This window comes from Callorhinus ursinus, unplaced genomic scaffold, assembly GCF_003265705.2.
Source record: "Callorhinus ursinus isolate GAN/ISIS: 27379988/994484 unplaced genomic scaffold, GSC_fseal_2.0 scaffold6, whole genome shotgun sequence".
Lineage (NCBI taxonomy): Eukaryota > Metazoa > Chordata > Mammalia > Carnivora > Otariidae > Callorhinus > Callorhinus ursinus.
In genome coordinates this window covers 33,847,337-33,864,708 of record NW_027397068.1, presented here as the reverse complement: position 1 = coordinate 33,864,708, position 17,372 = coordinate 33,847,337, and the positions used below count along the sequence as shown (strand labels likewise).

The window sequence follows — 17,372 nt, the reverse complement described above, 5'->3', positions numbered from 1 at the left end:
ATTTCATATTGCATGCTGTGTAGTATCTGACCTTTTCTTTGATAATTTTTGGATAAAAGAAACATTGTTATTTTTTATTCATAGTGGTCCCAGAAGTTAGTATATTTGGCTAACTCACAATAAATGTTCTGTAAATGTTTATTGATGTATAATTTAATACACTCAATAACTGTTACAATTATTATCTTATCTAATACTTAGGCTACTCTGATAAATTTGTTATTACAACTTACAGATGAAGAAATTGAGATTTAGGAAGGTTAATCAAACTGTAGTATGTGGACTATGCAGGACGTGGCCTCAGAAGGGTGTGACTTCAGGCCAATGTTACTTCCAGCATAAAGTGCTACACTCCATGAAAAGAAAATGAGAAGTCTACCACTTTTTTGCACATTTTTGTGGGCACCCGATTTTATTAATTGCCTACCATGTTTCAGGCACTATGTTCAAATATTTGTATGCATCATCTAATTTAGTTTTTCAACAGTCCTACAAAAAAGTAATTAACTTCCATCAAAGTGGATTGATACGCTTATTTCTATTAAGAGTTGTACTAGTCTTCTAGTTACTAATGCTCAAAACTCGAACATGTCTTTCGATTTTTATATCTCCTCAGTCTCCAAGACCTGTGAAGTCTAATTCTGTGAAGTCATCCATATCTATCTCATTTCAGTTAGGAACTATGTCTCCATAGTCAAGTGTTTTCATTCAACCTTGTAAACCTCCCAGGCAGATACAAAGCTGTTGATCAGGGTTTTGCATTGAATTTAATCATAGGATTAATAGCACCTTCTTACCACCTTCACACAAAACTCCATTTCTGTATTTATCCAATTATCCTCACTTCTCTTCTTAGTCAAGTCCTCTCCCATGACTACCTTACTTCTCTTCCTCAAATGACCCGTATCGCTCACTTGCAAATGCCACTGCCTTTGCCTAAATCAAAACACCTTCACCTGTGTCCTGTTTATCTCTTTACACTTGGCCTGAGATGACAATTCCTTTATAGCTCTACCCCCAAATCCGGATGGTGCCATTTCTAGGTCAACACTGTTCTTTGACATTTTAATCAAAGTGTACCACACTGCAGTGATTTTTTTTCTATTAATATCCAAACTATGTTCTCCAATACAGTAACCCTAAGCCACACATACCTATATAATTTAAAATATAAAATAAGATAATACAGTATAATATAAATTCTTACTTTAATTAATTATGAAATGAAATACAATTCAAACTTCTGTTCCTTAGTAGGCATCAGCCATATTTCAACGGTTCAAAAACCACACGTGGTTGGCTATGGCCTAGGTATTAGGCAGTGCAAACGCAGAACATGGGATAACGGTGTCTTACACATAGGTTTCTGTCTGACTGTACTGCCTGGGACTGAAAGCTAAGACCAAAATGTCTGTTTTCATGTACCTTCAGGCCTCCTACCATGCCCAGAAGATTAAATGCCTAATAAACCTAACTGAAAATTGACTGAATGAATAAACAAATAAACAACTTGGGATGATAATTGTTTCTAGAATAATCCATTGATGACTCATTTCTTAACCTTTTTCATCACAAAAGCAAAATTTAAGGCCTTCTGTATGCTAATTTTTCTACTATGTGTTGATACAAAAATGTTTAAATGTTTCTGTTTTCTACCTTCAAAGAGGTTACTGTATTACAGAAAAAAATAGATCTACAAAAAAATAATTATAATAAGACTCAATGTAGACTTGAGGTCCCGGGAGCAAGCCTTGCTGCTTTTCCCCCTTTTCCAAACACTGTACAGCACAGAACAGCCTGTGGATGACCAGATCATTGGGGGTAAGAGCTAAAGCCACCAGGTCAAAGAGTAGAGCAGCATCAACTATCCAGAGACTCTAAACTGTGTCAAATAGTATATAATAGAGATCAGAAAACCTAGCTTGCCTGGTGTGATATTGTGATTTATAAGAAGAAATATATTTCTGGTCTTTGTCCCCTTTCCTGGCACAGAGCTCCTGAAACCATTGGGATTTGCTAAGTGATGAGCACCATAAGGGAGACTTTTATGTTTATGAGGTGACTTTGGGAACCAGATGGGGTTAGTGGAGCAATCATGTGATTAGAGGGTTAGAACTTTCAGTCTCACAACCAACTCTGTGGAATAGAAAGGTTGGAGGTTGAATCAATCTCCAGTGGCCAATGATTTATTCAGTCATGCCTATGTAATGAGATCGCCATAAAAACCTAAAAGGCTGGAGTTCAAAGAGTTTCCAGGTTGATGCACACATGGAGGTGCTGGGAGAGTTGTGCACCTGAACGACTTGGAAGCTCCAAGCTCTTTCCCCATACCTGCCCCTTGTATTTCTTCACCTGGCTGTAGATTTGTATTCTTTAACATCTTCTGTAATCAATTGGTAATCTACCAAGTAAATACATTTCCTGAGTTCTGTGAGCCATTCTGGCAAATTAATCAAACCAGTGGAGGGGGTCATGGAACCTCTGATTTATAGCCAGTTGGTCAGAGGCACAGGTAACAATCTGGGCTTGAAAATTGGCATCTGCAGTGGAGTGCAGTCTTGCAGGACTAAACCCTTAACCTGTGGAATCTGATGCTATCTCCTGGTTGTTAGTGTCAGAATTGAGTTGAATTGTAGTACACCCATCTGGTGTCCAAGAGTTGCTGGTTGGTGCGGGGAAGCCTTTATACAGACATTAGGAGTCTTAATTGGCCTAGTTGCCTTTAGCACCTAGAATTAGGTGCTAATTAGAATTAGGACCAGGGAATCCAACAGATTTGGTTTTACTTTGACTCCAAAGAATTCTCTCCAAATGAGATTTGAACTTCGGGAATATACTTTGAAGTCACACCACAGAAAAGGAGACAAAATATTTCCAATGGGACTGACTCAAAATAAAACACTACTTCCTTCTGATGAACCAGTGTCAAAATTCAGAAGAGCTTGTAGAAGTAGATACAATAGGCAGTCAATGCATTTGTTTTCAAAAAGCTTGGACCCTATCCTTCTGTTAAAGAGAGAGTTCAAAGGTCATTTTCAAAATCAGTCACGTACAGTATAAATCAAATTATAATTTGACCCTGATCTCCACTGGAAATTTTATTGAGTTCCTGTGGTCATTTGAAACCAAAAACGTGACCATTGCCATTACTGCTTTACCTAGGCAGTAAATCTAGTTGGAATGAAGTACTTTTTTGATTTACCTAATGATATAAGATATTCACAGTGTTTGGGGATTTTTTTTACGGTTCAAGTTATGCAATTGTTCCAAAGAGCTATCCAGCTCCTCCGTCGGGTACCTCAGGTTAAGTCTTTACTAGTTACTGAGAAAATTTTTAATTTCTAACAACAGGTGAATGACACCAGAACCCTTAGGGCCAGAGAGGTAGAAATTCTTTACATTAACTGAAACTTGGCAAGGAGATCCAACTCCAGTACCCTCTATCAGAAATAATGTGGAAATAGCTAAGTTACTTCTAGATTTCTGAGAAGTATCCTTTTAGCAATTTAGTAGAAGAGTCTGGCGCTAAAGATTCTGATTAAGTCTTGGCTCCACCATTATGTAAGTTGTACAAACGATTTCCTCTCTGTGCCTCAGTTTTTCCATTTTTAAATGAAAAGGTACTGGATTTCAGCACTTTCAGAGAATTGCCAACTCTAGCTTCAGAGATTCTGATAAGTAGCATAGTTTTGCACTAATAATTCTCTGTTGTTGACATATAAGACGGTGGCCAAAAAACATTTTGGTTTAAAAAAATTACAATACAGTGTAATTTGAGTAATAATAGAAATGTATACAGCACAAAATAAGGGATAGCTAATTCTTTTTTTGAGAATGGGGTTAGGATTAGGGTCAGAGGGACATTCACTGAGAATGTAGTACTCTGTAAATTTCATAGTGTGATCTACAACAGAGTATTTTCAGGCTACCAATTCATAAAAGATGATCATTGAATTTAACTTGTACATAATTTGGTGCAATACTCTGTACAAGTGTTTAATTAGCTCTTTTAATAGTCAATGAAAAGGAGGTTAATCTGAATGTAAAATATATGTTGAGACCATTGTTTACTGTAATGATTAATAAGAAATAATGTTTCCCTTTTTTCAGTCTATTTAATGACTAAAAGTAATAATTCTAAGAAGCATTAGAAAATAATCATGTCAACATGTGAAATTCTTGGAATCCTTCACAGTGACAAACATTATGCTTTGTATTTAGCATTATTTTCAGCAATTATTTGAAGATGATATTAAATTTCTACCATAAAATGATTTTCTAAAAATATGAGAATAAAAATCTGAGTACTTTTTATTCATCAGTGATGAGTATTTTGAGTTATGCCATAAATATAAATCAGTATTTACCAAGATGCTATATTTGAATGGAAAACATTCTTCCTATTAAATAAATTTTAAAAACTCAGGCAAACAAGTGTTATGCATCTATAGGCACATCATAATGTCACATGATATTAGATATTGGTTGATTAGAACTTCCTGCCCTTATGGATGCATTTCTTTGCTTTGGGGTTTTATGTTTCAGCTCAGCATATTTAAGTATACTCTGTGAAATGTGAATATAAGACAGTTAAAAATGTGAATATAAAATAGTTAAAGGAAACATTATTTATTCTAAAGGTTCTTTCTTAGGATTAGTTCTAGCCAAGAATGTATGCCTAATCTGAAAAATTCTCAGTTGCTATAGTACTATCCATTTAATTTTGTCATCTGCCTTGGTGGCTCAGTCGGTTGAGCGACTGCCTTTGGCTCAGGCCATGATCCTGGAGTCCCGGGATCGAGTCCCGCATCGGGCTCCCTGCTTGGTGGGGAGTCTGCTTCTCCCTCTGACCTTCTTCCCTCTCATGCTCTCTCTCTACCATTCTCTCTCTCTCAACAAATAAATAAATAAAAATCTTTAAAAAAATAAAGACAGAGAAGAATTAAATTTTTTAAATACTATGGTTTAAGTAATTTTAACTGGAAATTAAAATAAAAATACATTAAAACAGAGACTCCTTGAGGTGTAAAAAAATTGGATAGTTTTCATTTAAGTCAGTCAACTTTACACTGAAAATGGTTGTATCTTAGAAAATTTACCTCCGAGAGACTGGAGAGATATAGAGCACTAGTTTTTCTGGGAACAGTTTTGTCCCTGGGAGACATTTTTTGACTGCCAGTACTCGGGGAGGGGACATTCCTGGCATCTAGTGAGTGGAAACTAAACAAGGAATTATCTGGCCCAAAATGTCAGTAGTACAGCTGTTAAGAAATCCTGACTGAAATAAAATGGGTGCATCTTATCATTTCCTTTTTTCACAGCTGGCTATTTTTGGCTCTCGCTAGATTCTCAGCGTCTGACTCTGTCTCAACCTTCTCTTTCTGTCTCTGACTTTCTTTCCCTCTCATTTTTCTTTTTCTTTCTCTAATAAACCTCTCTGATGAAGATCCATTAATGTTTTAATGGAAAAGACATTTTTCTCATAACTAGAAGCAGAGACCAGAAGTTCTCAGAAATAAAAGCCTAAATCCAGAAAGAGTATAGTAGAGGTTGCATCGGCAAGGTTAAAAAAAGAATCTGTTTCTGTAATACTACTTTTAAAGATACTTCAAATTGTCTTAAAGATGAATTAAGGATTCGCAGATGGAATATTTCAAAACTTCATGAAAGTCAGCCTCGGAGACTGTAAACCAGGATATCTACCAGCGTCGGGGACAAACAAGGACTTTATACTTGTAAACTTTGCACTGTAAAATTGTTTCCTGCCATGTCCTCAATTAACCTTTGTGAGGAAACCCCTGGACTTCAATCACTTGCGGTTCTTTGTCTTTGCTTCTATTATTTTAACTAAAAAATAAGACCAGACTTTCCTTATTTGTGATTCCATAAAATCCTTCAGCTGGGTTCAACATATTATTTATTCTTTCCTATTTCATTTTTCTTGTTTGCCACCTTAACCATTTTTAAATGTACAGTTCAGTAGTACTGAGTACGTTCACATTGTTGTACAACCACCCCCACCATCCATTTCCAGAACTCTTTTCATCTTACAAAGCTGAAACTGTGCCCATTAAATGAGGATAAGTAAATAATATCCACCCAAAATTGTGAAAGAAATTACAAAATACAATATGATAATTTTGGTTATCATTTTTTTATGAATTTAATTTACTTCTTTAAATTCTAGCCAAAATCTTTTCCTTTGGACCTAATTGTTCTCTATAAGAAATTTCTCTTAAATTTGTCTTCTCATTCATTTACTGAATTAATTAATTGAAGACAAGGGAATAAGAAAATGAGAAAGAGTCTCATTACTGAATTAATTGAACAGGGAAGTTGAGATGTGAAATAATGATAGGAGAGTGAAATGTATTTCCACAATCAATCGATCATTTTATACAACTCTTCTCCTTACATTATCTCATTCTTCTTATTAACCATTTTATTTACTTGTGCCATGCATCCTTCTACTATGTCTTATTTAACCCAAGGACACAGGTTGATATTTTTCTGTTGTCTACTTCCCGGCATTTTCACAGGCATAGGCAAAGCTACATTTAATCCCTTATTTCCTGGGCTTTAGGACTTTTCATACTTCTAATTTACGTTTTGGTAAAATATGGTCCTACATATGGATAAAGCCATAAATTTCACATATTGATAAAAGATGGGATTTACAGGAAGTGCTTGTTATTCACAACCTGCATTCTGAACAGAGCATTTTAGAATCAAATGCCTACAAGTGCCAACAAAGTAAATAAAGTAGCAGGTGTAAGGAGACACACAGGTAAGAGGAAGGGACTGTGGAGAGTAAAGGCAAGCCTCAGGGAAAAGGGGCTAGTTGCTACTCAATTCTCAGTGTCACCAGACCTTATGATTTTTCTAATGAAGCCAGAAAGTTTGTTTTCATATAAAATTTCCCAATTTTTAAATGTTTATATATTTTTATTTTTTTTATTTTTTTAGATTTTATTTATTTATTTGAGACAGAGAGAATGAGAGAGAGAGAGCACACGAGGAGGGGGAGGGTCAGAGGGAGAAGCGGACCCCCCGCTGAGCAGGGAGCCCGATGCGGGACTGGATCCAGGGACTCCAGGATCATGACCTGAGCCGAAGGCAGTCGCTTAACCAACTGAGCCACCCAAGGCGCCCTAAATGTTTATATATTTTTAAATCCCTGTAGGCCAAGCAAAAGTAATCTGCATGCCAAATGCTTTTTATAAACCTCCAGGTTCCAACCATTGATCTAAGCAGACACATACATTTTTCATGTTAGACTATAAATAGAGTAGAGGTTGTCAAAGTTCTGTTGACAGTACTTGTGGACCCTTGGGAGACAGAGTTTACATACTCCTGCATCTTCTACTTATAATGTACTTTAACTTAATTTAACATTAACTGAAAAATTGTTTAAGAATACCCATATTTAAATTGGAATAAGAGAAAGTTTTTCTGTCTTGCTAGCTACCACATCCTTCTTTTTCCTTTCATAATTATTCTTTTCTTTTTTGTAAAAAAGATTTTTTGTTTGTTTGACAGAGAGAGCACGAGCAGAGGGAGAGAGAGGGAGAAGCAGGTTCCCTGGTGAGCAAGGAGCCCAACGCGGGACTCGATCCCAGGACCCTGCGATCATGACCCGGGCCGAAGGCAGCCGCTCAACTGACTGAGCCATCCAGGCGTCCCATAATTATTCTTTTCTCACATGAAGGAGTCTCTGGGAATACCATACTTGCTAACTTTTATTCTTTCTCTTTATTATTCACAGTAAACTTTAGAAATACTAATTTTAAAACAGTATTTCATAGTTCCACACATATATTAAATATAATAAAACTAGTATATTTAAATGAACATATTTTTATCATGGCATTTTTCATTAAGAATTCTTCATAATTTCTCATCAATTATGTTTCTCTTACTAATTTCCATATTGAGAATCTATATGTTGGTTCTAGATCTCCAAGCCTATATATTATTTTATTCAGTGCATGGCATTTCCCCTTCTTTAGTATTTCTGCTTCTCTAGTTACTAAGTTCTTACTGATGTCTTTGAAAAGTCTATTCTATTCCATGAATTTATTTTTTTAAGTTTATATTGAACTGTATCAATATCTTGATTTACAAAATAATTCAGTTCCACAAGAGTTATCCAATTAAAGCTCAATGAAGAAACTTGACATTTAAAGGAATACTATAATAAATAATTTGCAAAACAAATGATCAACCTGTTTAATTTATTCATTGTAAGGGATTTTGTAAATGTTAGATTTGTTCATAGCGAATGTACATTTTTCTGACATCTCCCTTTGGATTATAATTTGAAAAACACTTAGAAGTTGTCCTATATTACTGTCAATTATTCAAGTTTCTCTGTTTACAATGTATATACTAATATCCAAAACCAGTCCAAAAATCTGATGTCATGTGTGTGAGCACATGTCCAAACACACACACACACACACACACACACACACACACACAATTTTCCTACTCAATTTCAGGACAGTTTTAACAATTTCCATGAGAAGACTTTATCTCTATTTGCTTATTTCAAATAATTATTGTAGCTAAGAATTATTTTCTGGGGTGTGGAGGCAGGGGAATCTATAGTTAGGCTGCGTTAACAGGGGACAAGTTTGGTGGTTCTCCTTGAATCTATTCCACTGTCAAGACTCAATTTCTTGTCTCAGAGGTGACATTTAATATATGATTGACCTTTATCTCAAATTCTAAAATTGTCAATTTTCTTTATGATAGCCTCCAGTAAGGAAATTAATCAAAAATTTAGGAAAATAAATTGGTTATTTAACTTTTGTCCCTCAGCACTAAAAATAACATGTGAAATTTCTTGGTGCCGCTCATAAGAAATATGCAATTTATGAATTTTTTCCTTTGAATATTTGATATTCCTTTCACTCTGGCTTAAATATCTTTAGCTTCTCAGGAACACTGACCTCCCTACCAGTAGGTTCCAGTCACTCACACGAGCAGTTACAGTATACATTTCACTATCATTTGAATTTTTTCTTAGGATGATCAACTCTAAAATCCTATGGTCTGATTGTACCTCCTGATGCTTTCTATTTCACATTTCTAAATTTCTACTAAACTAGATTTTTATCCTTACCAAGATGGAGATCTCCAGTTGTCCCTTTTGTAGCATATTCTCCCCCACTTCTAATTCTGGCATCACTTGCCTCTCTCCCAAGTCAAAACCTTATAACCAGCTGTTAAAATCACACTTTTTCAACTGTTCTTTTGCCAGTTTGCTCTAACTTGCCAACTTGTGTTTTTTCTTGGCTCCAGTTATGGAACTTTATTTGACTGTGATCTTCTGCATTTTCTTGAGAAAGTCACTAAACAGTGATGAATCAGTAGATGTACCATCAGGCTATTCTTATGTTCAAACTCAGTTACAATCTTACTTTTGCCTAACAATTCTGTTATTTATATTTTGCCATGGAGTCCTCCGTTAGCCACTGTAACACTTCTGCAATATCAATTGGAAGCTGTCCATTCAAATATCCCCTTTGTCAAAAACGATCTACTTCATCAGTAGTCTCACAACTTCCTCTCTAGCAATATACTCTCTCCTGATTTTTTTTTTGACCAAACTAAATACTACACTATTCCATTATAATTGATCTTTGTTAACCACCTCTTGACACAAACACCAAATCTAGATAAACTCTACAATCTACAGATGCAATGGCTAAAGCAGAAATGTTGACTATTGTTAGGAAAGAATTATATAAATGGGTTTATTTGTTTCACTTGTATTCATGATGAACAACAAAAAACAAAAAGAAAAAAAACAAAGGGAGATTATTTCTTAGATTATCTCTGTTACTCAGTTCTCCCAGTTTTCCATAGCCTTTTCTCAGTACTCACTCCCAGCTGATGACCTCACCCAATTTCTCACTGTCTTAATCTTCTCCTCAACAAATCTGTAATCCTGCCTATACTTAGCACACCTTTCTTCACTGCTTTTGTAATAAAGGGAGTGTCTTTCCTTCCCCCAAAGGCCTGTCTTCCCTGTGTGCTCTGAAGCCCCTCCCCTTAACTCTCACACAACTCTGCTTTTTAATTTCTTCTCTCCTTCCTTTCTATGGAAATTATGTCATTATAACAGCATCTTCTCATATCTTCAACCATTATGCAAAAGAGAAGCAAAAGAGAAAAAAATGCAAAACATCCAGTTCCTCACTATCTCCAACTATTTGGCCTTATCCTTGACCTCTTCCAGAGCCAACCTGCCCACAAGACTTGTCTGTACAGCTATCTCCAATTTTATGTGTTCAGTCATACTTTGATCCAACCCAATCTGATCACGTCCCTACTACTGCATTAAAAAATGTACCTGTCAAGGCCACCAATTTTGCTAATGATATTTCTACATTTAGCTTACTCAGGATCCTCCCAAATCAGCCACATCCACATTATTGAAAATTTTCTGTCATGGCTTCCAGGACACTGACATGTCTTTTTTTTTTTTTTCTTTTTTTTTCTTACTTCAACTGATCCCCTTATGGTCTCCTTTGCCGTATTCTTCTCCCTCACAGTATTACGTATTGGAGTGATTTGCAGCTTAAATCTGGACTCTGCTCTCCATATGCACTATTTTCCATGAGGTATTCTAGTCCACTCAGAAGCAGTAACCAACTTGTTCGTATTGTTTTGAAACAAATACATTCCATAATTGAGTGGATTAATATAATTCCCACAATCAATATAATTCCCACAAGTGTCTTTTAATTTTTGGTCATGACAAGGCTTAAGGTTAAAAATTAGATTCCAGGAAAAAAACTGAAATTTTTAGTTACCAACTGAATAAATTGGATAGCTTCTTGATCCCATCACTGTCATTCAAGACTGTAATTCAAGTTCTGACTGTGAGAAGAAATAGAGTATATAAACATTTTAACTTAAATAGGAATTTTGCCCACTTGCCTAGTCTTCTATTTGCATCCTTTACACAATATATTTCTGTGGTCTCTAGAATGCATATATTCAGAACTTTTGTAATCTTACTGAAAATGTCTATTTTAACAAAGCATTTGAGCATTAAAAACTAACTGTTTTATGCTAAATAAAAATGTGGCAAACATTTCTGTAACTAAAGAAAGGAAAGTCTATAAATTCTGATCCCTATAAGCAAAATAGGCTATGAACAATTTCCTGGACACAATGTATGCTTTCTATTCTCTGCATTTTTCATAAAAGGACAATTCCTATCCATTATTCTTTTGAGTAAATCACCTTTTCCTGATCATCCCTGTTATATATTTCTTAAACCTTTATCAGTTGGGTGCTAATCCTCATTTTTTCTTACAACTTTCTTAACCTCTGTTTTATAACAACACTATTTCCCACATCTTTTATTCTCTGAAACCTATTCTGGAAAATTTCTTCAGCAATATCATCTATTTAATAACTCTGTTTTTACCTGTGACTAAAATTTTGCTGAATATATCCATTTAATTTTTAATTTGAAATTTTATAGTTATTTCATGGCTAAAATTTATATGTCTTTTAAAAATCTGCTGTTTTTCTATGACCTTGTTTACATATTATTTACATATTACAGGCTTTTGGAAAGGTAGTTTTTAAATACATTCAATACCCAAAAAGTGTTATTTTTCAACATATTCCAAGTTTTATCCTTCAATTTTTTTAAGTCTTTGTGAGGCTAGCTTGGCTAATTTTTATTTTAGCTAATTCCCACATAAGTCTTGGTTTTTTTGGGTGTGTGTGTGTGTGCGCGTGCACACGTGCGCGCGCACACGTGAACTTGGGTGTTTGAGTTTTAACCACTAATATTTTTTTTGACATATTATCTCTGGAAATTGTTTGACACTTATAATTTGAGTAATTGCTTGTGTGGAATATTTGCATTTGCCTTTGCCAGTGCCTTATGGGAAATAAACTAGATTCTCAACTTTCACTTTTTGCACCACTAAGGTACTTGAATTCAGTCATTAAACTTATGTGAGAATTTGTGACTATGAGTTATATAGGAACATCTTTCTTATCCCTATTCAAGTTTAGTGTCAAGAAAGGCAAGTTTTGGGGCACTTGGGTGCCTCAGTCTGTTAAGTGTCCGGCTCTTGATTTCAGCTCAGGTCATGACCTCAGGGTGGTGGGATCAAGCCCAAGCAGTGGAGAGTCTGCTTGGGATTCTCTCTCCCCTCATTTCCCTCTGCCCCTCTGCTTCCGCTGTCTTTCTCTTTCTCAAATAAATAAATCTTTAAAAAAGACAGGCAAGTTTCCTTCTTTATGCGACATTCATTTCTTAGTTGTCCTAATATTGAAGAGGAAAAATATTACAGAAAATCATTAGATATAAAATATTAGAGAAAATCATTAATAGAGTGTGATTTTGGCACATGACTAAACAAAGAAATACATGAACCACAATGACAATCCTGTGTATGTGGAATATGACATAGTGCACAAGTGCTATTACATTTAGTGGGGAAATGCTTTTCCATTTTCTATTGAATAAGTAGTGCTGAAAAGAACATTATTGATAGGAAAAAAATAATATTACATGACGACATTACTCCATATAGAAATACTAATTTCTAATTGATTAAGTTCTGAATGTGAAAACAGTCCATTTAATATTTGAGAAAAATATATAGGATATTATCTTTAAGACTGATTGAAGAAACTTATTGAATAAGATAAAAAAATACAAACTGAAAAGTTAAAAATGATAAATTTGACTACATTATCATTTAGACAATTTGACCAAAATCAAAACAAATAAACAAATAAAAATCTTTTAATCCAAACACATCACAATTAATGTGAAAAAGGAAGTCACAGACTAACTGAAAACATTAACATCCCACATAGCTAATATATATATATATTAGGTAATGTATATGTGAGTGCAAAAAGACAACACAATGGGTACATGAGTGCAGGATATGAGCGAGTAAGTGTTTCACAGAAGAGGACACCCACCTGGCCAATGAACATATTAAAAATGTACATATTGCTGGTAATGAAGGAAATGCAAATTAATGTCAGCCAGATTAGCAGAATTTAATTCTTTGGCACTACTACATTTTTTGTAGGATTTAGAGTACTAAGAATCTCATTAACCACTGTTTAAAAAGATAGAGAACATGATTATAACAACTCTGAAGAAAATTTTGCCACTGCCTAGATAACTTCACCTACAGTAAGTCTTGATGATTCAACTTTTAGAAAAACCCTAATATACATGCAAAAAAGATGTGCAAAAATATTTATCGAAATGTTGTTTGTTTATTTTTGAACAAAAATGAGAATACAATTACCGACCAATAATAAAATGGATAGGAGGCACCTGGCTGGCTCAGTCAGTAGAGCATGCAACTTAGGGTCATGAGTTCAAGCCCTACAATGGGCACAGAGCCTACTTAATTAAAAAAATAATAATAATAAAGTAAAAAATGTTTGGTATCTTCATAGGGTGGGATACTATACTGTTGTTAAGGTAACTGTATTAGGAAATATATACACAGTAGTCCCCCTTACCTGTGGTTGATTTCAGCTACCCACAGTCAACCATGGTCCCAAAGCAGATGATCCTCCTTCTGAAAAATTGTCAGAAGGTCCATAATAGCCTAATTCCATATCACAATGCCTATGTCACTCACCTTGATTCATTATAAGGCATTATGTCATTTCACATCATCACTGGAAGAAGGGTCAGCACAGTACAATATTTTGAGAGAGAGACCACATTCACATAACTTCTGTTACACTACATTGTTACAATTGTTCTATTTTATTATTAGTTGTTACTGTTCATCTGTTACTGTCCCTAATTTATAAGGCTTTATCATAGGTATGTATGCATAGGAAAAAAATATAGTATATACAGAGTCTGGTACTATCTGTGATTTCAGGCATCCACTGAAGATCTTAGAACGCATCTCCTGTGGATAAGGGAGAACTACTGTACCTACGACTATTAATCTCAAAAACAATGTAGAGTGTAAAAAGATGTTGTAGACATATAGTGTAATTTATCTAGATTTTTAAAATATGCAAACTAAGATTATGGTTTATGAGTACACAAAATGTGATGACAATATCAAATGCCTCTTAAATAAAAATTTTAAGTGATCGATTATCATTAGAAATGAAAGAAAAAGTGATGAAAGATTTCTCAACTGCATTTCTAAGGATTAATTTTTAAAGAAATGATCAGAAGATAAAATGTTAAGATTTGATATAATTGGGTTATAGGTAAGCATATTTATTATATTATTTCTCTCTCTCTCTTCTTTTTGCATTACTGAAATATTTCCAAATTTTTTAAGTGGGTAAAAAAGAAAGCATTGTCCATGAGTCTCTTTATTCTTTTTAAAAATTATATGCTCTTCAGTGGAATGGAGCTTCTTCTTGGGGGCCATCTGCTGCTGAGCATGTTCTATTTACCCAAATGTCTAATTCTATTCATCAGTAATATACTCTGATGTTATAATATTCTATGTGTTTACAAAGTATATAAAATATAGTTTGTGTTTCCTTCTCCAAATGATGAAATAAGATGCACACTAGTAATTTTTCTGTTATTAATTGTAGTAATGGCAATGCTAGCAAGATTGGGGCTATTAATGAACCAGAAAAGCCAAGAAGATAGAGAAAGATCGATATTTCTGTGTCCTTCCCTTTCAGGACACAGTGTAAACTCCTCTGCACCGTGTTGGGTCTTCATGGTGATTCTTCCAGTGGTTCAGTCATTCCACTTGAATGGTAATATTTATGTTTCTATGGCTTTGATATACATTTGATACACGTGTGAGTATGTTTCTCTTTAATGTTGTGTTCTATTTTTTTCCCACCAAATCAAATCTTTTCTGCAAGTAAGCAGGGCATAAATTCTAAATTAACAGCAACTACTCCTGTGTTAGGCTTTGTGATGCATATCCATGTAGGGATCAAGGCCATATGCCTTACTAGAAATGATGCACACCCACAGGGCCATATAATTCAGAAAATCATTTGTAACTGCATGAGCTGAACTCATTTACAGCAGGGAAAAATAGATTGAAGTTTAGTGTATGTAAGTTTTATATTTCTCGAATGACTTAAGCTTCCAACTGTTTTTCCCATTTAATAATTAGTACTGTAAGGGCTGCTGTATTCTTTTCCATGCCTGCTTGACTGCTCAAATGCAGAATTTTTAATAGTATAGCACCCGTGACTGAGTATATAACTAACAACAGTGTTCAGAAACCCCTCGAAGAAGACCTCAATGGTGTTTCTAATCTCTGAACTTATTTTGCAAGTTAGATACAAATGTATATGCTGGTAGAAGCCTTATGAAGTCAACCTCTGTTTGAGACTAATTTCCCAGGACAAATGTATAACACATTCTCAGATTTTACTTGATTTTTTGAACCAAAAGAAGTCTTTAATGGTATTTGTTTATCCCCGTGTTTGTTTCCACCACTTACCAATCCAAATTCTACATTTCCTCAGCTTTCCCTGAAAGATAATTATGCTTTAATAACTGCATACTTTTAAAAAAAATACCATCTTCATTTATCAGTTTTAAGCTTGTTTCTGTATCTTCAAAGGGACAGTTCCAACTGCTACAATAATTCTATGAACATGAGCACCAGCATTCTCAGGAGCTGTGCCAATGTACACATAAGCTCAAGAATTCTCCCCGAATATCCTACTTCAAGTAACTCAAGCTGGGAACCCCATCAGTGTCTCTTACAACCGTGTAATCAAATTTCAGCTCCCATCGATGCTGGTTCTTTTATCTCTGCATCTTTCTACATCTGTGTTTTTCTTTCCATTCCCACAGCTTCTACTCCAGGGCAGATCTTCTTAACTGCAATAACTTGCTGATAGTCTCTCATTTTTAATTTTGAACACACCTCCTGACCCCCATTGCTGATAATAAGATTGACTTCTCCAACACTATCATTCTTTTCCCTTTAAAAAAATCAAGCCTGAACACCTTAGCATAGAATTGAGATTTTCACTAAATCATGAATTATCTGTTTAAATATCCTTTTTATATTATGTCAAATATTAAAGAGCCAATTTAATAGAAATATATGAATCACCTTCTATTTCTTTATTCTAATTTTCAACTTAAATCTTTGATTTATGATCTCAAATATTTACCGAACCCATCTATAGATTTTCTCATTAGGAAAACTGAATATCTATAGCATCTATTAATAGCATTTAAAGTACAAGTTTATGGGGCACCTGGGTGGCTCAGTCATTAAGGGTCTGCCTTCAGCTCAGGTCATGATCCCAGGGTCCTGGGATCAAGCCCCGCATCGGGTTCCCTGCTCGGCGGGAAGCCTGCTTCCCCTTCTTCCACTCCCACTGCTTGTGTTCCCTCTCTCGCTGTGTCTCTCTCTGTCAAATAAATAAATAAAATCTTAAAAAAAAAAGTACAAGTTTATGTCAGAGGAAAACAAGAAATTAAGTGTACTCAATTTAAATAAATAATTCTAAATATCAAAACTGTAATTCACCAAATTGTACACTGGAAAACTAGAATATACCTGCAGAACAAATTTTGTATTTCATTGTTGCCTACCTTCCTTGGACAACATATTATGCAGATAATATTGACTATGAGAAAATTCTTCTTAAGGTAATGAATGGTAAACTTTATTTTCCAATTGCTTTACTAAAGGAGGTGACTATGCAGAATTCCGGTAATACTTTCAACATTCTGAGCTTATTCTGTTCTTAATAAGAATAAGAATATTCTAGTATATATTGAAGAATTCCTTTTCTTTCATAAAGATGCAACGTAAACACTACTTTATCTCTCTTTTGCAGTCTCTTTTGGTAAAATAAATATGTTCATTCTCAAAAGAGTGGACATATTTTCATGCCACTGACTAATATGATCGGGAGAGAAGCAACTGAATTTTGTTTTTAGAATTCTACACAATTATTATTATTATTATTTAAAATAGCTTCTTTTGTGGGGGCAACTTGGTGATTGGAAAATTGTCTACTTAAAGTTAGGGATCTCGATGCAATCAGCCTACTTTAGAGAAACATCACTGGTTTTAGTGTGGGAGCTGTACGGATCATGTGGTTTCCTCCTCTGAACATTTAGCCAAAATTATAGTCTTTTCATGCCCCATTCATAAACAGTAAAATTTCTCTCCTGTTGCCAGTGTTTACTTATATGCTAGTGTTAATTTTAGTGGTGGTGCTATTTTACTCTAATGAAGATAGAAGCCACTATGGATTTTTTCAAATTCAATTTAATGTGACTTAGAATGGAGAAAATTCACTGAAAGAATTTTTCTTTCTTTCTTTCTTTCTTTCTTTCTTTCTTTCTTTCTTTCTTTCTTTCTTTCTTTCTTTCTTTCTTTCTT

At 34.6% G+C, this 17,372-nt stretch overlaps 1 long non-coding RNA gene across 1 annotated transcript in view; it reads right to left on the bottom strand.

Annotated features, from left to right (window-relative positions):
* Positions 1-13,584, bottom strand: part of LOC141372904 (uncharacterized) — a 30,906-nt gene extending 17,322 nt beyond the window's left edge. The window contains exon 1 of the long non-coding RNA XR_012378423.1: positions 13,531-13,584. This is a non-coding gene — a long non-coding RNA (uncharacterized lncRNA). The remainder of the gene's footprint in view (positions 1-13,530) is intronic.
* Positions 13,585-17,372: the final 3,788 nt, after the last annotated feature.